Below are 25,381 nucleotides of genomic sequence, written 5' to 3'. Positions count from 1 at the left end.
GTAAAAAAAATTCGATCCAAAAAGATTCCAAAAAAGTTAAGCATGTGGAACTTCTAAATATGAAACAAATTAGAACTTTAAGCGGAACTGTTTTTTGGAACTTTTGTAATTTTGATGATAAAAAAAAAGATTTTTGAGAAAATTTGGAGTCATAAAAAAACATTCTGGGAACTTTTTTGGAGGTTTTTTTTGGACGTCTTTTTTAGTTCTATAAACATTCTAGAGTAGCGATTTTCGAACTATTTTGGCATGTTTCTAGAAAGTCTTTTTTCTACAAAAGATGCAAATGTAGTGATTTTGGATTTAGATCTACTCAGATTCTTTAGATCTCTTTTGAAATTTTATATTCTTAGAATTTTATAATTTGCGTTTTTTTTAAGGTGTAATCTATGTAGATGGCGGATCTATATACTATCTAAAAATGAATTAGTGAAATTCACTGCGAATCAGTGGATAGTCACTATTTCTACAGCTATAAGTATACCACTAATTTAACTTATAGCTGGTTTCCAGTGCATATTCACTAATTCGAAGTGAATTTCACTGATTTATTTTTAGAGAGTATAGATCTAAATAATATAAAAATTAAATCTCCGTAAGTCTAAATTATTATTTCCCTAAATGCATTTATTTCATTATTTCTTTACTTTACAAAAAAACAAAAAAAAAAATCATGTTGAACAGTAGTAATTAAAATTCAAACTTAAAATGAAGAGAATACTTGTGAATTCTACGTAAATCATAAATTTTAAATATGCAACAAAATTCCAGACTTAACTATTTTAAATAAATTATTTTCATCAAACAGTAGCGCAAATTCTCAAACGACTGTTATATCCAGCGCTTAAATTCATTTGAATATTTAATTAATAAAATGATTTTCATTGATGAAGAACAATAGAAACAAAGGCTCAGAAAAGTATCAATCATCTCAATAATTCATACAACAATTAATTAAAAAATAAATTACTCCAACAGCACTAATACTGACAATAATTGATGGTATCTTAAAATACTTGTGTAGCATTTGTACACTTAATTATAATTAGCACCAAGTTTCGAACGAATGATATTACTTCGAGGTACAAGAATAAAATAAATAAAAGTCAATACTCTTGGTTTTGTTTGAGTACAAAAATAAGGACAAAAAGCTGAACATATCTCATTACTTTTTTTCAAGATATATTTTCTCGTGGCCGTGGAAATTGATGTGAAACCTACTAAATAGAAAAAAAAAGATAAATTTCTGTAAAGAAACTATCAGTTCTAATCGATTTTTACGACCTGCCATCTATTCTACTTTTTTCTTAACTTCTTCATCTAAGTTACAATCAACGGAAAATAAAAACAACCAGAGTAACAAAATGAAAGAGTACTAGTATAAAAAAAAAATTTAATGTTGATATTTTAGGGCCAGTCTTTGAACCCAAGATCCACATACTAAAGTATGTTTCAAATATATAATATGAGAAAGACAGGTACGTTTTTTAGACCCCTAATAAGTATGCAGTATCAGTATAACCCAGCTACAAAAAAAAATTAAACATGAGGGGAAACCCCCCCCCCCCCTACTCCTAAAAATTGAAAAGATGAATTATTTTTCAATAATTTTATTTTATTTTTAGTGTCAAATAAGTATTTAATAATAATAGGACTTAGTCATAAAAAAATTGAAAATGCGGTCGAAAGCCTCATGTCTAAGTTGGCCCTCAGTAAATTCTATAAAAAAATTCTAGCAGCCTACACAGAAAGAACGAGATTCGAGTGGGTACAATGTCAGATTGTACTGAGCCCCATCTGCTGTGAAAAAAATTTTCACATTGGAGCTGCTACAATCTATATTGTGCCCCTTATAGTTTTTAATTTATGAAAATTTGTAGGTGGCATGTTTTGCATAAAGAAGGGGTGTGCCTCCGCCCCTTCTATACCCACGTCGATCAATCAATCTGTGATTAAACTAGATCTCGGGTTGAAAAACAGACCCTTAAAAATAAATTTTTATTTGAAACTTTAAGAATATTTCTATACTGTAAAAAATTGGGGTGAATTCGGAGTGATTGGATTTTAATTCAATCCGAATTTACGCCGTCATTTGAAGTTCCGGAGTTTTGATAAAAATTTCTCCGCATACAGAGTAAATAAGGGTTTGTTTTATCAGCGGAGTGATTTCGGAGTGATCTGGATTTCACTTGAATCCGCATTCATTCTGATTCAGAGTTTGAACATTCAAATTAACTCTTTTAAGGAGTGAATTTCACTCCAAAGGGAATCAATAAACAAACAGTCATCGACTCTGCATTCACTCCGTTAATTTTTTAAAGTTTACGTTCTATTTTTGTCTATAAAAAATAAAACAAATTTAAGAAATAAATTAACGAAAAAAAAAAAAAAAAACAAAAGTTAGTAAAAAGTTTATCAACATTGCGTGACTTTCTCATCAGAGTTATTACATCTTACATGTGCCCCTAATTTCGAAGTAAAACTGTTTTATTTTCTTTTGTCTTTTTTTTTCTTATTACAAAAGTTTTAAAGGAAATTTAAGCCTTATTCTTAATAAGAATAAAAAAAAAACTTTTTACCTCAATTATGTAGAGAGGGTATGTCTAACAATTTTAATGTAAATCAGGGCGCTCTGACGCTTAAATTATACGTAATATCCCATTAAACGAAATCTTAAAATTGACTCAATTAAAATAATATAAATTAATCATTTCTAAGTAATATAAAAATTTTAATGCACAACGAAAATGATGAATGTATAAAAATTAGAGTGTAATAGTAGTGTAGAAAAAAAAAGTTTACTTTTATCGTATAACCAGTGAAAACATGAATACAGTGTTGTAAAGAAAATAGTAGATTTTAAAATGAAGTTAGAAGCCTTGAGGGAGAAAAGGTTGAATCGTTTTATCCCCGAGTTTTGCAACAGGTGGGACTCGCGTTGTACTCGACACTCGGTGAGTACTTGCATGCCTTGTTTCTACGCGAGAGAGCGAGTGCAACGTTTACACGTGTAATTTTATCACAGAGAAAGACATAACTTGAGACTATAAATTTTATATATTTGACATTTATTGATGTTGAGGTTGAATAATATATGATTTATATTAAATATATTCAATCTTTCAACGTAAAAATGATTAATGGAAAAACAAAAAAATATAAAATTGATACGTATGGTAATCTATCTTTAATATTGATTATGAAAACATCAACATCTCATACACATTTCATGAATTTTAAATCAATAGTTTATTATTCATAACATTCATCATAACTACGAACAGAGGGTAATTTTTTTTTTAATTCATCAATTTTTAACTTTGTAATAATCACAGTTTTTTTATGTATCTGACGATCGGAAATTTTTTGGCACCACGAAAATAAAAAAAATTGATCTATAATTTGACTGCTTAAGGGATAGTGGGGTTAGCCTGTCAAACTAGCACCTATGCGAAACATTTCAAAAATGTAAATCCATAGATTTTTTACTTGTCGTCTCGTTTTTTTATTTTCGTTCCGCGAAAAACTTCCGTCAAAATCAGAAGAAAAACATAGAAAGTGAAAGACCTAGTATCCGATCAGGGAACTAGTACTCGATCACTACACGTATTTGTATATTTATATTTTGTAAAATTTAGTAAATATAGATAGGGGAGGGTGGGGCAGAGCGGCCCCCCTAAGCCAATTATTATTTTTTGTGGCTTTCAACCATATGATCACTTTACTTTTGTCCTATTTCGAACAAATTTATGGACATTTTGCCAAAATTCTGAAAAAAATTTTTTTTTTTTTGTGGGGCAGAGCGGCCCCCCTTCAAAAAGTGATAAAAAAATTTTTTTTTTCGTTTTTTTTTTTTTTTAAATTGTTTTCATCATTAAGAATGTATTTCTTTCTCTTGACAACTATTTTTGGTTTTATATTACTCGACAAAAATTTTTTAAAGCGTAAAAAATCGTTCACTCTCGATTACCTTAATTACTAATTGTTATTTAATAAAAAAAAAATCAATTCTATAACTTTACTTTATTTCAAAAATTTATCAACTAAAAAAAAAAATGTAACTTTTATAAATTTTTAGTGACCAAATTTGCCTCTTACATAGAGAAACGGCCGAAAAATATAAAAAAATAATTTTTTCGGAAGTTTCGGCTGGTCCATTTTGCCCCAGGTGTTATGCGTAGGGCTAGAAATGTGGAATTATGATAATTTTTTTTTAATTTAACGATAAAAATATGAAAAAATCACTTTTTCAAAATTTTGGGCTTGTCCATTTTGCCCCAAATGTCATGCGTAGGGGTAAAAATGCGCAAACATATCGGATTTATAGTAATTAGTCGAAAAAAAAAAAATTTTTTTTTTGGTCAAAATTTCAGGGGGGCCGCTCTGCCCCATGGGGGCCGCTCTGCCCCACCCTCCCCTATAGATAAATACACGGAAAAAAAAATAGGCGCTGCAACAAGACGCAGCCTGTGGGAGTAACAGGACAAAATCCTTCAATTTAAAAAAAAAATCAACTTTGAAAACAAATTTTTATTTTTTCCAAAATTTGAATTTTTTTTCAAATTTGGAAATTTCATTATACGGACAAAAAAATTAGTACATAAAACTTGTTCCTTATCCTATTTATTCCACAGGAAAAATCCTGTTGCTCTTACAGGATTTTGTCCTGTTGCTCCCAAAGGATGTGTCCTGTTGCTGTAACATGATAATCCTGTTGCTCCCACAGGACTGCATCCTGTTGCAGCACCTATTTTTTTTTTTTTCCGTGTACATGAGTGATCGGGTACTGAGTCTCTTGTCTTAGTAATTTATCAATAAAAAATAAAAATTGTCTCCAATTTTGAACACAAATTTTGAATATTAATTTTGTATTAATTACTGTGTAGAAAATTGAATTCTAAATTTAAATACACATCATGCATTAATTATTTGATATTAGGATTCGAACCTACGTTCTCAACGCTGAACGCTTTGAAGATACACAAGAGTAACGCTCTGTGTACTCTTGTGACCTTTGACAGACCCCATACTCAACCGTCCATCTTACGACTAAAAATAAATTTATTCATATTGATTTTACATAATTATTATGATTTTTAATTGTCAATCAACAAATCAGATGACCTTGAACGATAGCATTACTAAAGGCCATATATAAATATCGAAATTCATATGTTTTTTTTAAACCAATAATTTTGTTTAGTTAAATAGAAATTAAATGTAATAAATACACTGTAAAAAATCGCGAGTGAATTCGAAATGATCGCAGATATTATTTCAATCCGGATTCACTTCATCACTCGGAGTTACGGAGCTTAAAAAAAAATTACTCCGCATACGTAGTAATTAGGGAGTGATTTGGATTTTATTTCAACCCGCATTGACTTCGATTCAGAGTCTTAATATTGAGATAATTTCCCTTAGAAAGTGAATTTCACTCCGAGAGTATTAAATAAATGAACAGTCATCGGCTCTGGGTTCAATCCGCTTTCACTTCTCAATTTTTTACTGTGTATTTAAATACATAAATTTATAGTGTTAACACTGATAATGTTTAAGTGAAAGTGGAACGATATTTTTTAAATAAAATCCAATGAATAGTATAAATTTCATCGCATAGAATGGTTAGAGAAGAGAAAATACACAAGAGGCAGTACAGAGCATGACAAACGAATGAAACACTCATGACATTACTGTGAAAGCTGCGTTTCAATAGATCAACAACAAAGAATCTAACATAAAGAATGTTTATATTTGATACAAGAGATGATGTATAAGCTTGTTCATATCCAACATACTTGAACTCTTATTGTTATGTCAGAATGAAATGATCTAGTGTACAGCAACTAAAAAATAATTTTAAAAAAGGAAAGAGCTCCAAGCAATGTCGTCAAATTTTTCGCTACAATAGCTTTCAAAATCACGCTTAAAACCACAATAGCCTCGGGCTTTCTTTTATCTTTCATATTTTAAATAGTATAATAATAACTTTGTTATTCTGTTTCGTTATTTTTTAAATTTCAAATATCCATTTTTAAATTTTGTCACGATTTTCAATCTATTTTAAATGAAACTTTCACTAGTTATTTGCAGAGATAAAAATATATATTGTGATAGTATGCTCGGAGAAATTGAAAAAGCTTAAGGTACATTCTATAATTCAGTATAAAACGTAACAGCTTTCACACTTTATTATATACATATACATGCGCGTCTCGATTTTTCATCACTTACGCTTTTGCACTTCACATCTTACGGTCTTTCATCAGCTGTCCAAAGCTCATATTCTGTGAAGCTTCGATGACAACGAAAAAAATATACAAAAGAAAATATTATATAAATAAGTTTCTTTCACGAGCTTTGTTAGGTCAATGGCCTTATTTAGTTCCATCGTATCAGTTGTTGTATCTAGAGATATTTTGACATTTTTACGACTTCTATTGTTCACGCTTTTAAAAAATTGAAATTTTTTTTATCAATTAGTGTCACTTTTACACTGAAAAATCGGGAGCGAATACGGATTTTATTTCAATCTGAATTCGATCCGTCACTCAGAGTTCCGGAGTTTAAAAAAAATTACTTCACATGCGGAGTGAATAGGGATTTTTTTATGGGCGGAGTGACGCGGATTTTATTTCAATCCGCATTTACTCCAGTCCGGAGTTTTAATATCTAAATAAATTTATATTCAATAGATACAGCTATTAATTAGAAACATAATTATTTCAATAAATAATTCATTCAGATACTAATAATTAAACTTAAAATATTATGTTTTTAATTTATAAAATGTTTTAGTAACTCACTAAATTATAATTTCATATATATAATACATAGTGAAAATATTAAATTATTTAATAGCTAGACACGGAAAAAAAAACGATGCTGCAACAAGATTGTCATGTTACAGCGTCGGGACGAATCCTGTGAGAGTAACGGGGTAAAATCCTGTTGCAGCAACAGGATTTTTCCTGTGGAATCGATAAATTAAGGAACAAGTTTCATGTACCAATTTTTTTTTTTTAGTAAAGTAAAATTTCAAAATTTGAAAAAAAATTCAGTTTAGAAAAAATTCAAATTTAAAAAAAAATTTTTTAATTTCAAAAGTGGAATTTTTTTCCGAACTTAATTGTTTTTTCAAATTTTGAAATTTTACTTTACTAAAAAAAAAAAAATTGGTACATCAAACTTGTTCCTTATTTTATTGATGCCACGAAAAATCCTGTTGCTGCAACAGGACGAAATCCTGTTGCAGCGCCAATTTTTTTTTTCCCTGTAGTGGCATAGTTTTTATGGGAATATTTGATATTTCGGTAGAATATGAAATGTTATCTCGTGGTATGGTTGATGTGTCATTCGACAGTTTAAGACTCAGTGGAATTATATTTATAAAAGTTTTATTATCAGCTGCTTATAATTTTTAAAAATCATTTCGCGTGAATATTTGGAATAGGAGCTCGTAATTATTTCCGTACTCAATATATAAATGTCAAAATATCAAAGACCTAAGCTCACTATGTATTAGTAATTTTTTTTATAATAAATATTTTCCGAAACTCCCTTCCGGAGTGAAATTCACTCCGAGGGAATTAGATAAATATAAAGTCATCCACTCCGCGTTTACTCTGCGTTCACTTCGCAAATTTTTTACAGTGTACAAAAGTTGAGATTTATTTTTTGATACTAAAAAGACCGAAAATATTTAAAAAAAAAAATTGTAAACTTCGAATACTAAATATTACATTTTATTACTCTATAAATTCTTATTATATATATTTATTTTGAGTATAATAGGAAATAGAAAGAGCTTTTTCGTGTCTCACTAAAAATGAAAGCTGATAAAAGAAAAAAGAATATAAAACAGTTATTCATTTTTAGGTTATTTTTTGTTTCAAAGAAATATAAAAATATTCATGGGAATGCTCGCTCCAAAAGGGAAAAAAAAGTCCAATGGTTGTTATGATTTAATCCTCAATTAAATTCGATAAAAAAATATCTGAATTTTATTTGCCATCGATCACTGTCTCCTTTAGTAGTTGTAAAAAATAAAAAACTGAATAAATAAAATGTACAGGATTGAATTGTGCGTGATGAGCCATATAGAAAATTGCTAGCAGAGTTGAGAGTTCTTAAAATAAAAAAGCTGAGGTTGCATGATTCGATGGAGAAGTGCTTGGTAATCCGTACAATTTATTCCCATGGGCAGAGACTAGATTTAAGTATTTTCTTCAGGTATGCAATGGTCTGTACGTTTTGTGATTTATTTATAACCACAAATCATAGAAAATTGTACGTGTGTATTTATAAAGTCACTTATTTAAGCTTTTTCTCAAAGTTTACTCTAAGTAGAAATGACTTTTGTTGAAGAAAATAAAAGTTCAAGTACACTAAGTCAATTGTAAAATTTTTTTATTCAATTTTTAGAAAATTGAAAATATTTTCCAAAGAACGGAATTCAAAATTTGAATAAAAAAAAAATTCTCATTTATATTTTTTTTTAAAGGAGCATTAACTGGGAATCGAACTCGCAACCTTACGATTATTAGACCTTCGACAAATTTTAAATTCATCAAAGCTAGAAGACGATGGGAATAAAAAATAAACATCTCATTTAATTTATTACCTCGAATAAAAATTATTTGAATAGAAATTAAATGAAAAAGAGAGGAAGGAAAAAGCATCGACTGTAATGAGTATGAAAAGTAGATATCAGAGGCAACGTGGATGGTCAGAAACGTGGACGTATAAAATTGTGCCTTCTCGGATTCGGGGGCTTAATATGTACGAACCCCTGGACGAAGTGAATGACTAAAGAAGAGAGGGAAAATAGTGAGTCCGGAACTCTCTCCCAGGCACAGGGGTTCGATCGATGCCCCGGGCGGCTGTCTATATATAGCGAATGCCCTGTTCACCCCCTAGTTCTCCTGGTAAGCGCCGTCGAATCTCAGGGGCAACTCCTGCCGTTGTTTTTTATTCCCTCAGCCTGTTAACCCTCTTACACATCAAACTTTCTCACGTACTCGCTCTTGTTACTTTTACTTTTTTTTTTTATTTTTTTTAATATATATTTTGTATCATACTTCCACGTTATTAATTACAATCTCTACTTTATGAATATATTTTAATTATCAAATTAAAATTTTTATTAACTCTTGTAATAATTAATGCAAAATTGTTCAAATATTGACACAAGTAAAATTTAAATTGAAATATATATAGTACATATATATCAATATTCAAAATAAATAATATCAACATTTTTTTATTGAATTATTAAATCAAAAACAAACTAATAATTCTTTTATAAAAAAAAAAAAGTTTTGATTAAATCAAAATTTTTAAAAATAATCAAACAATTTATTTTTAGTTTTCCGTTTAAAAAAAAATATGATCTCGCGACTGCTGTTAAGACTTGATGAAAAAAAAAAGACCATAATTAAGTTTTTTTTTATTCTGTACTTTCTTGTCTTGCAATTACAAAACTGCAATAATGCAAACGAAAGTTAACAATCTTATTTCCCATTTTACTTTAATTTTCTCCTGTCTCATTTAATCTCAACTTGTCACTTACATAAATAAATAAAGCAACAAGCTTTTCATTAATATTTTTAATTTGAGTTTTAAATAGTTACTAAAAATTCAACAAAATCAATAAAAAAAAAAAAATTGTTTAATATTAAAGTTGATAAAAAAAAACTAAATATTTTATGATATTGTTTGTGTAGTAAATAAAGTCGTGAAAAGTGATAGCAAATATTGAAAAGTATATTTTCAATAAAAGTAAACGCAGTGTAAACTAAAAGAGATGTCAATCTTTTTCCCACTACGACGGGAATATCATTCGTTTGTCAAATAAATCGTATCTGAATAAATCATACCTACTTAGAATCTTTTCACTTGAACACGAGCTTTCACTATTTGCCGTCCAATACTTTTTGATATTCTCAAGTAATTTAAAAATGTGGCAAAAAAAAAAAAAAATTTATCAAAGATAAACGATAAAGTTTTTTAATAACTTTTAAGAAATTATTTTATAAATTATAAATCAGGGTGGCCACAAAGAAATTATTTCAAAATTCCCTGACATTTCACGATTTTCCAGTAAAATTTTTCGCACTTTTCCCTGATTCAGAAATTTTATTTGTGTCATGAAGATATTCAAAGTTTTTATTATATTTTCATTGTCAATAATTGAACCTGATGATTAAGTCATGCGAGAAACCAAAAACAAGTCAATAAAATAAATTAATATGGCCTACTTTTGATTACTCGATGTTAAAAATATGTAAGTTAAAATATTTAATAAGAAATATTATGATTGAAATAAATTCAAAATACACTAGTCACAAAAATTAAGGGGTATTAAAAAAATTTCGAATTTTTAAGTGACTTTCAACAGGTTGGAACTCGAAGGGAAATGGTCGTACAACAAAAACATTAAAGGCAAATTGTAGCTCCAAGTGTTTAGTTTTCTGATCTGCGCGTGAAATTTTTTTATTATGCATGACTCCGGAGTAATCAAAAATCTATCATAACTATCGGAAAAAATTTATTGAAGCCCATAGACTGTTTGTTCGACGACCAAAAATTTTGAAAATTTTTTTTTCGACGGTTTTCTTTGGATTACTCCGAAACCGTTCATATTAAAAAATTTCAACATCAGATCTGAAAACTAGATACTTGAATCTACAGTCTGCCTTTTTTGTTTTTGTTGTACGGACATTTCCTTTGAGTTACAATCTGTGGAAAATCACTTGAAAATTTGAAATTTTTTTAATATCCCTTAATTTTTGTGACTAGTGTATTATTGAAAAATTTTTAATTTTGAATTGTCGCAATTGAATTCCCGGATAATTTCGAAATTCCGACATTTGAACAATATTTCCCGGTTGCATTAAATTCCCTGATAATTCCCGATATTCCCGGTTTTCTCAGTTTATGGCCGCCATGTTTATTTATGATAATTTAAAATTATCATAAATAAATACTAATGAGCTAATAATTATTTTCAAACGCGATTTATGGAAAATTGACATCCAACAAACTTTTTCATGAAAACTTGAAAAGAAAATAATTAAAAAAAATTGAATGTACTTAAATTTGATTTATCAACAATAACGAAACAACAAAATTATTTTTTTAAATAAAAAATTAATGAGTTATAGAATAATGTTAAATGAAAATATAAATGTTTGTCAATCAATAGATAAATAATTAAGTTATAAATATCCATTTAATTAAAATCTCGATGTCTATTTATCAATGTTACTCTCTATTAACCTTTGAGTATATACCACCTAATTTCATATGCGCGTAAGTGTCTGCACATCAAAGACTTGATGACAATGTTCAAGGCTTGTACAACAGAGGCGATATATTGAACTTGATAGACCTCAGGTACACTATTCACTCAATATATATTACGTGGACATAGATTATATTTAGTATTAACGACGACCAATTTGGATTTGCCCCGAAATTCAATTATTATTGCATTACTGAATTAAATTGCATTGAAATTTTTTATTTTACTGAGAGTATAAAATTTTTTAATAATTATGGATAAATATCCATTATAATTATCTGTTTTTTTTTAATTATGAATTGATTTTTAAAATTAATAAAGTAAAAAAAAAATAATCATTAACGTCAAAAAAAAAAATAGTATTAGAGAAATGAATTCAGTCTAGTGAAAGAAATTAAAAGTTGTCAGACATTAAAACAAAATAGTTAGAATGTTGAGCAAAGAATATATATGTATATACGCATAAATATTCATGTTTTTGTGGTTAAAACGTCTTTATGAAGTGTACTGCCGTACAAGCCTTTGCTCGAACACCTTTGCCTTGATCACAGTAAAATAATGTTGCCCTTTGTCACCTTTCATACATATAGAAACTCACACACACACATGATAAAAATACCATAGTTACTATAAATACTACCAGAGTATACTGAGGAAAGTTGTTTGTTGCAAGTTAGCGTTTTACGTTTCGGAAACGACATTTCTATACAAGCAACGGTTTGTATATATATATATATATATATATATATATATATATATATATATATATAAAAGTATATGTAGTACCAACAAGTCGTGAAAAGTGGGCTTATGCAATCTGAACTTTATCGTTATAGTCTGACGAACTATGTCTGCACACAGAGAATTTTAGAGTAAAAATTACCCATAAAATTTGGTACTGTAAGGATATCTATCCAGTAACTAAATTTTTACTGTATACGGAAAAAAAAAATAGGTGCTGCAACAAGATGCAGTCCTGTGGGAGTAACAGGATAAATCCTGTGAGAGCAACAGGACAAAATCCTGTTGCAGCAACAGGATTTTTCCTGTGGAATAAATAGGATAAGGAACAAGTTTTATGTACTAATTTTTCTGTCCGTATAATGAAATTTTAAAATTTGAAAAAAAAATTCAAAGTTTGGAAAAAATAAAAATTTTTTTTCGAAGTTAATTTTTTTTTTCAAAATTGAAATTTTTTTCAAATTTTGAAATTTCATTATACTTCTTCAGCTATTATAGGGGAAGGGGGGCAAAAGGGGGTAGGGTAGGCAAAACGGGGTACTCCCAAAATTTTATAAAAAAAAATTTTATATTTTAAATGGTTTTTAAACATTCCATAATCACTTCTGTAAATATAATTAAGTGTCACTTTGAATTTTTTTTGGTAAACTTTTTCAAAAATCAATTGTCAGTTGAAAAATATTAATGACGTTTGTTTTATGATAAAAACTATTAAAAATTGTTTTTTCTTCTTTTATATCCAATAAACATGTAAAATATAATTTTTCTTCATGTAAATTACTCAAAAAAAAATTCAACTTAATCAAATTCGTTTAAAATCCAAAATTTTTTATTTTCAACGGTAACTGAAAATTTCTTTTATTTACTTTGAATATCATTAAAAAAAAAAAGATTTAGCGTATTTGAGTCCTCGAAAACTTGGTATTTCCTTAAGTACCCCCTTTTGCCCCTCCCTCCCCTACTACTAATTCAAGCAGTGGCATATCTATAGCTGTTACCCAGTGCATATTCACTAATTCGCAGTGAATTTTACTAATCATTTCTAGAGAGTAAAGCAAAATAAGACACCAGTTGTACCGCAGCTCTAGAGGTCACCGATCCCCATTAAACGGCTAAAATGACCATCACTCTTTAATAAGTCAAAAACTATCGTTCGATATATGATATTAATTTTTTCCTCACTAATTAGAGCCAAAGGAATTAACAAGAATCAGCAATTAAAGGATACGAGCAAGAAAACTTTAAATCAAAATTTTTTTTTACCGAAAATTTTCAAATTTAATTTAAAAAAATTATTGAATTAAATATTATTCATCAAAACTGCTGTTTAATTCAAAATAATAGCAAGTACTTAAATGGGCGACTGAAACTCTAAAATAACATTAAATACTATAAATTTCAATTTGAAGTGTAGAGTAAATAAATTTAAAACTGATGACTCGTGTAATAGTAATAATGATGATAATTATAATAGAAATGAGGTATATAAATTTAGCAGTGTCATAACATACTATTCCCAAGAATGTTCGATAGATACTTTACTCAGTATACAAGCCAAGAGTTTACACGCGGATCATACACTGACACCAGGGAGATAGACAACCAGAGAAACAAGAGAGACACGAACGTGTGTTTAACGTGACAGGATATGAAGTAAATTCCCGTAGGACACCCTTTACATTCCCCGTTGCGTCTGCCACAACATCTGCACTATACTACTGATGTTACTTGACGGTTCTGTTCAGTTGATCGAAGCTGATACTACTAAAAGTTTTCACCACATCAAAAGTATGTACACGCTTGAATAATACACGCTTCACTTCTTCGCTAGTCAATATCGAGAGTACTACATCAACTTTTTGTTTTCTTTATTATCATAAAAAAGCATTTAGTCACCATCGATTTATTTTCAATCGAGCCGTCATCGAAAATTTATAATTTACTCAAATTTCCCTCTCAAACTTACACTGTAAAAAAACCGGGGTAAATCCAGGCAGTGTAGGCGTTAAAATTTTCGGTGTTAAAATAACACCGTCACGAATGTAAATAATCTTTACCGTAATATTTTTCGGTGTTAAAAATATTTTACTATGTGAATATTTTTACTTAATCGATCACTGCAGTTAACACAGTGTTTTTATTAATTAATTAAATTACTCTCAAAAAATGAATCAGTGAAATTCACTTCGGATTAGTGAATATTTACTGGGAACCAGCTATAAGTAAACTATACATGTTGAATTAGTGGTAGGGGAGCCTGGGCACGAAGGCCCCTTTAAGCCGATTTTTTCTTTTTGTGGCTTTTAACTATCAAATTCGTTTATTTTCCGTCTATTTCGGAAGATTCAGTCGAAATTTTGCAAAAAAATCGAAAAAAAAAATTTTTTCTGCACCAAGGCCCCCTCCCCAAAAAATTATAAAAAAAAAATATTTTTTATTTTCCGTCAAGTATATGATCTCTACAATATATTTATAATATTTTAAGCCAATATATGATATGTAGGGCAAAATGGACCACTCAAAAAAAAAGTTGTAACGAAAAAATTAACTTGACGGAAAATAAAAATAATTTTTTCGTTACAATGTTTTTTTCGAGTGGTTCACATCCCGTGCAAAAAAAAATTTGCTTCATTATGAATTTGATAATCAAATTCAGATTTTGAAACATATATGACTTTGATAATGAATTCGATATAAAAATCCTCTAATTTTCTACTACAGCTGAATTTAACTCACATTTACAGTATGAACTCACATTTATCGAATTTCGAAAAATTTTTCTAGAATTGAATCAACTTTTTCTCGAAATAGAATAATAGAAGTTAATTTAGTCAATCATTTGTGAAATTAAGTATGTTTATGTATACATATATTATCTATAACATTACAATCACGAAGTAACAATATCCTATGATGATAATATATGGTTAATTGATTGCGCGAGTGAGTGAGCTCAATTTCTCTTATTCACATATCAAATTTAATCAACCCAATGTTAATGTTATTTATGTTAAATATTTGGTGACGCGTACAAACACTTTAAAATTGCATATAAATTAAATTTGAATTTAAATTCAATCATATGACTTTCAACTGATATTTAATTCCATTTATTTTGAATAGTAAATTCGATTGTCGAACGTAAATTAAATCAATCTGTTTCACTCAATAATTCTGATAAAAATCTTGATCAACATGGGGCAATATGAGACACCATTTAAGAGGAAAAAACATTTTTTTTCAATATATTTTTTTAGGGTTTTTAAGAGAAAGTGAGGTAATTTGCCCACCAGACAATGCAGTCAAATTTTTTAGTAAAAAAAATTTATTTTATTATATATTTTGTTTCTCGGGTAATTTTTTTTTTAATTAAAGAAAATTAAAACAAAAAGTAATTTCAGGATAAAATAAAAGATTCAAAAAATTTTGGAGTAGCCGCACATTCTGGGGTGACCAACTTATCCCGTTATCTTTTACATTCTGGAAGTAAATTTTTTTTTTTCTGAAAAATAGTGTCTCATTATACCCCGAATTCCTTGATGCATAATAATGAACAAAGCTTCTCGTTATAAGATTTAAAAAATCATTTGTTAACTTCCTGTCAGTAAAATATAAATTTCATCTCTAAGCTTGGATGATGATAACTGACCTAGAAAATTATTAAATACGAGCTTACATCTGTATATAAGATGTCTTTAAAAGTATCATGATAATCCTTGGAATAAAAATATGATAAAATATTTCTATGGATTTTTTACTTAAATAAAAAAATAAAAATATCTATTTCCTATAAGTTTTTGAATAATAATTCATATATTCAAACCACCGTATTCGTTATTTAACTAAAGAAATATTTTAATAGAAATAAATAAATAATCTTTAATACTTTATAAGAACAATAAATGTCGTAATAACAGTCTGCTAGACGTCTAAGTGTACATAAAAGTTGGCAAAAATAAATGCTTTTATGAGACATTTAAAAAAAGTGTCGGTATGAATGATAAAAGAGAACGATGTGATTATAATTTATAATAAAATTTAAGATGATATTAAAGTTGTGCAATGTCGCCAAAATAAAATTTTATGACATGAAATTAACAGAGATTATCTATGGGGTAAGAGGGGTAAAATGGACCACAAAAATTTTCGAAAAATAGTATATTATATACTTAGGCTAGTAAAATAAAAAAAGTCTCAAATCACATGTAATTGTCGGCCGAAGCTGACAAACATGTGGTCTGAGACATTTCTTACTTTATTGCCCTAGGTGTGTAATATACTATTTTTCTGTCCTCCGGCCGGAAAGTGGCAACTTTTGAGCCGCTGCCCTGAACAAAGTTGCAACTTTCCGGCTCCGTCGAGCAGAAAAATAGTATACGCACCTTGGCCAGTAAAAAAGAAAGCCTCAGATCGGATGTTTGCCGACCTCGGTCAAAAATTTCATGTCATCTGAGACTTTTCTTATTTTACTGGCTTAGGTATGTAATATACTATTTCCCTAGGAGAAAACAAAGGCTAAAAATTAGCGCATGCGCCATTTTTCCCATAAACAGAGGCCAAAATTTAAACTTTCAAATGCAGATCTGGTGAAAAATTGTATAAACACCACGGAAGAAGGAAGGACGTCCCAATCCGCATGTTTACCACCCTCGTCTTCGGATCAGGTAGGCAATTTTAGGCGTGAGATGGAATGTCCTACTTTTCTCCCTTGGTATGTTATACACTACTTCCCAAAATTGGTCATAGTCATCATTTATGACTCTTTTCATAATTTTTGTAAAATTTAAAGTGTCCTAAAATTTTTTTTCAAAATTTTTTTCTGAGAATTTAAGCTTTTAAATTGAAACCCATTTATTTTACGGCCGATTTTTTATCATTGAAACCTATTATTTATAGAATAAGCTGAAAGGAATGCTAAGCTTTAAAAATTAACAATCAAAATCAAATAATCATGGGTCCACTTAATACATCTTTGGCACTGAGTCCGCATTCATAGTAACTAGAAATTTGATTTAATTACTTCAAACGGATATCAAAAGAAGAAGATCCCGTGTCTTTCAATCAACGAAAATTCATTACTTTTTAGTGGTCCCCTTTGCCTGTCCTCCCCTACTCATAACTTTACTTTTTACTTAAAAGGTTTATTAAACTTAAAACTTGTATTAACTAAAACATCTTATATTATCCTTCCTTGCTACAGACTTTCTGACGAACGAAAATTTAGCCGGATCGATAGAATGTTAGTAACATACTGTAAGCCTCGTATATATGTACGTTCGAAAGATCGCGTGGCTTTAATCGCGAGGGAAAGAGAGAAGAAACATAAATGGTATCACGATATAGATAAATCTACTAGTCAAATGATAACGAATATTAAGTATGGAAATAAAACAATCTTTTAATTATTAAATTTATTCATTTAAAAATTACGAAAAAAAAAAAAATATTAATTTCAGTAAATGGAATTAAATACAATTTACTTTAAATTTAAATCAAGTATTATTGGAATAATTTGTAAATTAACTGGTCAATGAGGTTGCACTGTGTGTATTTGTTGATTTAACATTCCTCTAATTTGAAACTCTATCACGAATAAACATTTTAATACTAAATACTGAAACTGTTGATTCCACGATCATCAAGCGGAAAAATTACTTTTAATAAGATTTTTTTTTTATACGCAATTAAATGTATAAACGTGAAGATAAATGTAATTTGATTCAAATTGATGAAATTATTTATAAAAAATTTTAATATTTATATTTTAAAAAGCCACAGGTATTCCGTTAAAAAAAAATATATAATATTCAAAGTATATGTAGATAAATTTTAATTAAAAAAAAAAGAGGCTGTGATTTTTGTAAAGTATTTCAAAACGAAGTAAAATGGGCTCATAAAAAAAAATGTAAAAATTTAATCATTCGAATTTTATTACTTACACCCCTTTTTATGATTTCTTCAATAAAATTACGTAAAGCGACTAATAGAATTACTCTTAGATAAATTAAATTTTTATGAGATTTAAGCGAATTTAATTAAACGGTAATGCATAAACTAATTGAAGTGAAAACTATAAAAAAAAATACCTGCAATGGTCAATGTAATAAATGTTAAAAAATAAAATTATTGAGATAACATTCTAACGAAACCAAGATTTTAAAAATAATATTTCATGAATCTAAAGTAAATTCGAAGTTAATTGCACAGCATCTTTTTTTTTATTTTTATTTACCTACTCAAAACTTTGCAGTCCAATTAGATTAATAACTTTTAAATCTCGACAAGTTTTAATTAAATTTAACATTTTTTATGCAAGCTAACGTCGTATCGAGTTAGCTTTAGTACAAAATATAAATAAAAATAATAAAAAGTATTAATTGAAAGTAAAAGCAACAATTTAGCGGTTTTTATAGATTTGTAGTGGCTACTCGTGTAAAAAAAAAAGATCGTTTACAAACGTTCGTTATCTACGACTGATATTCAAGAAAGTTTAGAAATCATAAGTTGAATTTGTTTAGAAATTCAGAAGATTCAAAAAAAGGGAAGTGATTGATTTTGGTATGATTTTAGAAAATCGAGTTTTCATCAGATCTTGATGTTTTGAAGCCCTAGGAAGTTATTTTGACTATTTCCGGGTGGACGTCCGGACGTGCGTGTGTATAAGTGTGTGTGTAAACTTTTTTGGTCCGACGATGTTTTTGAAACGAATCAACCGATTTGAACGATTGGAACTTTGCGGCAATCGAAATTCCTTACTGAGATCTAAAACTGATTAGATTTTGAAGTCGATTGGTCGAGTAGTTTACAAATTATACGAAAAATGAAAATTAAAAAAAAATTGTTTGAAGTTTTTGTTGCAAAACTCGTAAATTGCTCGACCGATTTGTTTTAAACTTTGATCAAATCTAAGTATCAGCAAACTCTTTTGATTGCCGCAGAGCACGCGCAAATCGGTCGATTTTTTCCAAAGATATCGTTGGACAAAAATTACTTTTTTTCAATAAAATGCATGTTTTTTCGGTCCAATCGTTTTCTGACCTCACAGAGCTCAAATGTTCACTAATAATAAACTCTCTGAGCTCAAAAACAATGACAAGTTTCAGGGGTTAGCCCACTGGGTCAACCGTTTTTCAGATTTTTTTTATTGTTATTATTTTTAAAACGTTTTTTATAAAAATTTGTCAACAAAATTTTATCAGTTTATTTTACCCCAGAAGCTTTTGTTATTCGGCTTCAACTTTTGTTATATTTATAATTTTTAATAAATAATTCCAAAGTACAAAATAATAAATGGATTTAAAAAAAAAAAGTATAAATTAATTTAAATATTCGAGTATCAATATTAACAATATTTGTGTACAGAATACTTTTAATATCAGTACTGAACAATGATATCTATATTTAATATAATACCAGATATATGAAAAAATTTATCAATAAATAAATTCTACTCGAGTGATTCTATCGCTTGAATTATCAAGTCTCGATCGCATTTATAACAATAAATTTTCAATAAAGAATTATTAAATTAAAGCTGAAGCTTTCTATAACGACTTCTTCCATCAAGATAAAATTTTTTCTTCAGTAATTTGATTATATATTTATTGAAAAAATTTTCTAAAAGTCTACGACATTATTATTAAATTATTTACTTCTGTAATTTTATATTGCAATAAATTTGTTGTAAAGAATTATTAAATAAAATATGAACCTTTGTAACGATTCTTTCGATCGAGAAAAAATTATATCGAAAGTTTAAATTTAAATTGCACATTTATTGTAAAAATTTGCTAAATCTCCTATTTTTGTATTTAATTATTTTTAATTGTAATTTTTAAAGGAGAAGTAGAAATTATAATTTCATATTTTAATTATATATAAGGAATACTTATACATTGATAGTGGTTGTTAAATTATAATTTCATATAGGGGATGGGGGGCAAAAGGGAGTAGGATAGACAAAACGAGGTGCCCCCAAAATTTTATAAAAAAAAAATTGTATATTTTAAATGGTTTTTAAACATTCCAAAATCACTTTTGTAAATATAATTGAGCGTTATTTTGAATTTTTTTTGTTAAACTTTTTTAAAAATCAATTGTCAGTTGAAAAATATTAATGACTTTTGTTTTATGATAAAAACTATTAAAAATCTTCTTTTGTATCCAGCAATCATGTAAAATATAATTCTTCTTCATGCAAATTACTTACAAAAAAATTTAACTTAATCAAATTCGTTTAAAATCCAGAAATTTTTTTTTTTACATTTTTTAGGGGGTACCCCATTTTGCCCGCAAAAATGAAATTTTTTTTTTTAACGGTAACTGAAAATTTTTTCGATTTACTTTGAATATCATTAAAAAAAAAAAGATTTAGTGTATTTGAGTCCTCGAAAACTTGGTATTTCCTTGAGTACCCCGTTTTGCCTCTCCCTCCCCTATTTAGAATTAATCAAATATTTCAAAAATTACTACTCTATAAAAGTGAATTAGTGAAGATAAGTGAAGAATCTTCACTAATTCAGAGTGCAAATCTTTCACTAATCCCGAAAAATAGTACGGTTGACAATCTGAATCAGTGCACGCAGAGAAATTTTTAGTAAAAATTACCCAAAAAGTTTGATACTGAGAGGACATGTAGTAAATATCTAAATTTTTCCCATGTGCATTGTAAAATATAGTACTCGATAGCATGTAAATGAAATGCAATTTCTACTTACAGCAAAGTAAAAATTTAGTTCCAATATTTATAGATGGATGTTACTATTTTAAGTACACTGAGAAAAATTTTTGAGTAATGAATCGATATGAATTATTGCATCATTTATTTCATGTCAAAGATCAAAATGTCTTGAAATAAACTTGGGTTTCTGCGAATAAGAAAATTATTTTAAATGAAATATTCAGGTTTTTGCACCAAAAATATATTAGATTTAAAATTTTCAATAGCATAATTTCTCGTGGTATGAATATATAATGATTCGAAACGATTTTGTTTTTCTCAGTATAGAACCGAAAGTTTGAATTCAAATTGTTAAAATATATATATAATCTTAATTCGACGTTCCGAGGTCGTAGACATGCGCCTAGCTTTTTTTTTCTACGTCGCGAACCACGGGTTGATAACCCACTACAATTACTGTCGTCTAGCGCCAGGAGTTTATTTATTTACCAAACAATCGAATAGCAAATCATGTAATCGAACTATATATACATCGATTGAAAAAAAAATTTTCAGAAAATTTGAACGCTCATCAAAATTTTTCTATTTTCTATTTATTTGAGGAAATATTTTTACTTTTGACACTTTGGTGTAAAAAATTTGTAACATCAAAATGCGACTTATGATCATTTTGAATTACGCGTCTTTTTTTTTTTATTCCATCTGCCATAGTCACAAAAATTAGTGATATCCAAAATTTCGATATAAAAATTTTCAGACCAATCATCTGCAGGGAAACGTCTCGTTGCTTCAGTTTAATACAAAATATATAATAAAAAATTGTATGTTATTTGTCTCCTGATTGGGAACGATCGAGAAACGACAACTTAATGATACATTTTGCCGACTATGTTTAAATATATAAGTAAAAAACAGAAGGAAAGAAATTGGAAAAGAAGAAAAAATGAAAACATTGAATCGACTGTGAAATGGCGTTGAAAATGAACATAATAAATAATAAAATAAACAAAAAATATATAAATATATACATCAAAGAACTATTTTTTTCGATTATAAAACTAAGTACCCTACGAGCTTTCGTATCGAGTTTTGTATACCAGCAAGTTCTACTCTGATATACTACGACTTTGGTATATAATATTTGATGGAAAATAATATTTTTACAGGTTTCCTTTAGTATGAAAATAAAAAATAAAACTCATCTCGAGAAAACTACAAAGTTGTCTCGTCATAATTACCCAAACATAAAGTTTTCTGTGTGCTGTTTCATAAATTTTCAATCAAAGCCTAAAGCAAATATAATATATTCAATATAAATATTTAACTTTCATAAAGTTATTAATTGTTTGCAAATAGGTAGGGATTTTTTTTTATATTCACAATTTACATCTTTCTGATGCATGAAAAAAAATGATACTGTAGAGTTAGCCGACGTCTAATAATTTTTGAATTTTTTAAAAAATGATCAATTTAAAGAAGAAAGTATTTCAAAAAATTGCACCTATAGTTTTTTAAATTTTCTACATGTGCATATTTTTTTTTTTTTAAATTAAATTGTTGGAAAAAAAATTCGAATATTGTTAATTGTCTGCTATTTTCAATGATTTTGAAGTTGACAGAAAATTGAAAGTTTCCGGATTTTTTTTCAAAAAATCGATTCCAAAAAAAAAACTAATAATATGCACATGTGGAAAATAAAAAAAGCTATAAGTGCAATTTTTTAAAATATTTTTTTCGTTATAATTTATCGTTTTGAAAAAATTCAAAAAATGATTAGATATCGGCTAATTTCGATATCATTAATTTCAGAATCATAAAAAAAAAACATATTTTTTATCAAACTACTTTTTTTGTATTTATATAAATTTTTTTGACTATCTTTCATACTATCTGATATCTTATTTGTTACTTGGGATTTATTCACGGCTTTTTTTTTATTTTTTAAATTGGATTTAGTGGATTTCCTTAAATTGAAAGATTTCAATCCTATTTTAGTATACGAATTTCACAAGATAAAATAAAATAAAAATAGCGGTACTGAGTAATCTTTTTACAAGAAAATAAAATTTTACAGTTCTCAATTTTTATTTTTTTTTTGGTCACTAAGTTTTTAAAAGAAAATAATAATAATTTCAAAACAAAAATCATGATCCTAAAGTTAGCAGACATAACAATTTTTGAATTTTTTTCCAACAATAATTTAAAAAAAAAAAAAACTAAAAATATGCACATGTAAATAATTAAAAAAACTGTAAGTGTAATTTTTTTAAATAATTTTTTTTTTATAATTTATCATTCTTAAAAAAATCCAAAAATTATTAGATGTCTACTGATTCCAGTATCGTACAAAAATCTTGATGATACTGAAGTTAGCACGATTTTTAGAACGATAAATTATAAATAAAAAATATTTTTAAAAATTGCACTGATAGTTTTTTCATTTTTCTATAAGCGCTTTTTTTAGTTTTTTTTTTTTGCAATTGATTCGTTTAAAAAAAATAGTCAAAAAATTTTTAAATGTCTGTTAACGTCAGGATCACAATTCTTGGAGTAACAGTTTATTTTAAAATGATTTGTTATAAATAAAAAAAAACTTACCTTCCACTGCTTCCTCGTGCTGAAGCTTCGCCGTCACTCCAAACAATCTACTGATTATAACTTGATGTATCCGTCAGCTAGTCATCATATGCATTTTAACAATCTCCCTTCAATAATCACCACTTAATTAAAAACTAAATAAAAAAACAAACTATTTATTTTTTTCACAATCACTAAAAAATATTTTCCCCGAACTTGACAGCCCTGTCATCGCGACTCGATCCAATTAAAATATTTTTTATTAAAACCTACAATAATAAACCAATTAATTCACTCAGTCATAAGACTCACTATTTTATTTATTTATTTTTTAATAATTATTATTATTACTATTATTATAATAATTATTATTATTAATAATAATATTATAAAAATAACTAGTGATTTATAATAAATATTCCCGATTAAATAAAAATAACTACGGTACTCTACGCAGCTACGCACGAACACTGCAAACTCACCACGGTCGCTACACTAACTGCCGGCTCATTCAATTTTGAACATAATACAAATTCACTACCGGCCAATCCTCGTTCGCGGGAACTCTGTCACTACGCATGATTCAAAATTCACCTAACCGCCATTTTTCCATCAAATCTAATCCTCATTATTATTGTTGTTATTATTTTTATTTATTATTAGTATTATATTTTTAAAACACTTGAACACTTTATGAGTGCGAATGTAGCAAACATGAGACAGTTTAGAAATTTTAAATGAAAAAAAATTTTTTAAATACATGATCATGAAGTTAGCCGACTGTTCGAAATTTTCGATGAAACTGAAGTTAGCTGACGTCTAATAAATTTTTTATTTTTTTCAGAATGACAAATTATAGAAAAAAAATAATTTTACAAAGTTGCACTTACAGATTTTTTAATTTTCTGCATGTGCATATTTTTAGTTTTTTTTTTTTTTTGTAATTGATTTGTTGAAGAAAAAAAGCCGACGTCTGACAATTTTTAAATTTTTTTAAAATCGGTGAATCATAAAAAAAAAAAATTATTTAAAAAAATTGCGCTTATAGTTTTTAAAATTTTCTACATGTGCATATTTTTGATTTTTTGTTTTTGTGATCGACTTATTAAAGATAAAAATTCAATTGCTGATTGTCTGTAAACAGGATCATAATTATTCACTCTACTTATTATGAATTTTAAATTTGTCTGATGTCTGCTGCGTTCACACTCATACTTCAGGATCATAATTTTTGGATTTGTTTTTCAATGAATTTAAATACGAAAAACAAAACTAAAAATATGTACATGTAGAAAATTTAAAAAACTACAGGTGCAATTTTTATAAATATTTTTTTTTTTATAATTAATCGTTTTTCGAAAATACAAAAATTATTAAACGTCGGATAATTTCAGTATTAGAAACAAATGATGATCTTAAAGTTATGATCCTGAAGTTGGCAGACAATTGACAACTTTTGAATTTTTTTTTCTACTAATTAATTATAAAAAAAAAAAATCTAAAAAAATGCACATGTAGAAAATTAAAAAATCTATAAGTGCAATTATTTGAAATATTGTTTTTTTTTTGTTTATAGTTTTTAAAAAAATCCAAAGATTGTTAGACGTCGGCCAAATTCAGTATCATAAAACTTTCAATTGTCTATGAACTTCAGGATCATAAAAATACGCGTACTGATTTTCCATTGTTCTAAATATTAATTTTTATTCTACTTACATGTCATTTGTTTATTCTAAAATTTAAAAAATTGACACTCGTCAGTTACATTCACACTCACGAACACATTTACCATCAACAAAAAAACACTAAACCAAAATATTAAATCATTTAATTAAATATTAACTGTAAGCACAACTCAGTCATTTATGACGCTAATGACGCTACTAATTATTTTAAACATTTACAAAATGATTTAATGTCTGATTTAAATAATAATTTATTAATTATTAATTAGATGTCAATTAAATGAAGTTATTTTTAATATAATTTTAGTTAATAACAATTTAAACAAAGGATTAAATTAAAAAATATAATCCGAGGCACTAGACGCGTCCGTTACGTTCCGAGGATAAAGTCGC

At 27.6% G+C, this 25,381-nt stretch overlaps 1 protein-coding gene across 1 annotated transcript in view; it reads right to left on the bottom strand.

Annotated features, from left to right (window-relative positions):
- LOC130667394 (voltage-dependent calcium channel type A subunit alpha-1) overlaps positions 1 to 23,763 on the bottom strand; it is a 225,795-nt gene extending 202,032 nt beyond the window's left edge. The window contains exon 1 of the mRNA XM_057468927.1: positions 23,325 to 23,763. The gene's annotated coding sequence lies outside the window, so the exon portion shown is untranslated. The remainder of the gene's footprint in view (positions 1 to 23,324) is intronic.
- Positions 23,764 to 25,381: the final 1,618 nt, after the last annotated feature.

This window comes from Microplitis mediator, chromosome 5 (genome assembly GCF_029852145.1).
Source record: "Microplitis mediator isolate UGA2020A chromosome 5, iyMicMedi2.1, whole genome shotgun sequence".
Lineage (NCBI taxonomy): Eukaryota > Metazoa > Arthropoda > Insecta > Hymenoptera > Braconidae > Microplitis > Microplitis mediator.
Note: the sequence above shows the minus strand (reverse complement) of the source record. Positions and strands in the feature narration are given on the sequence as shown.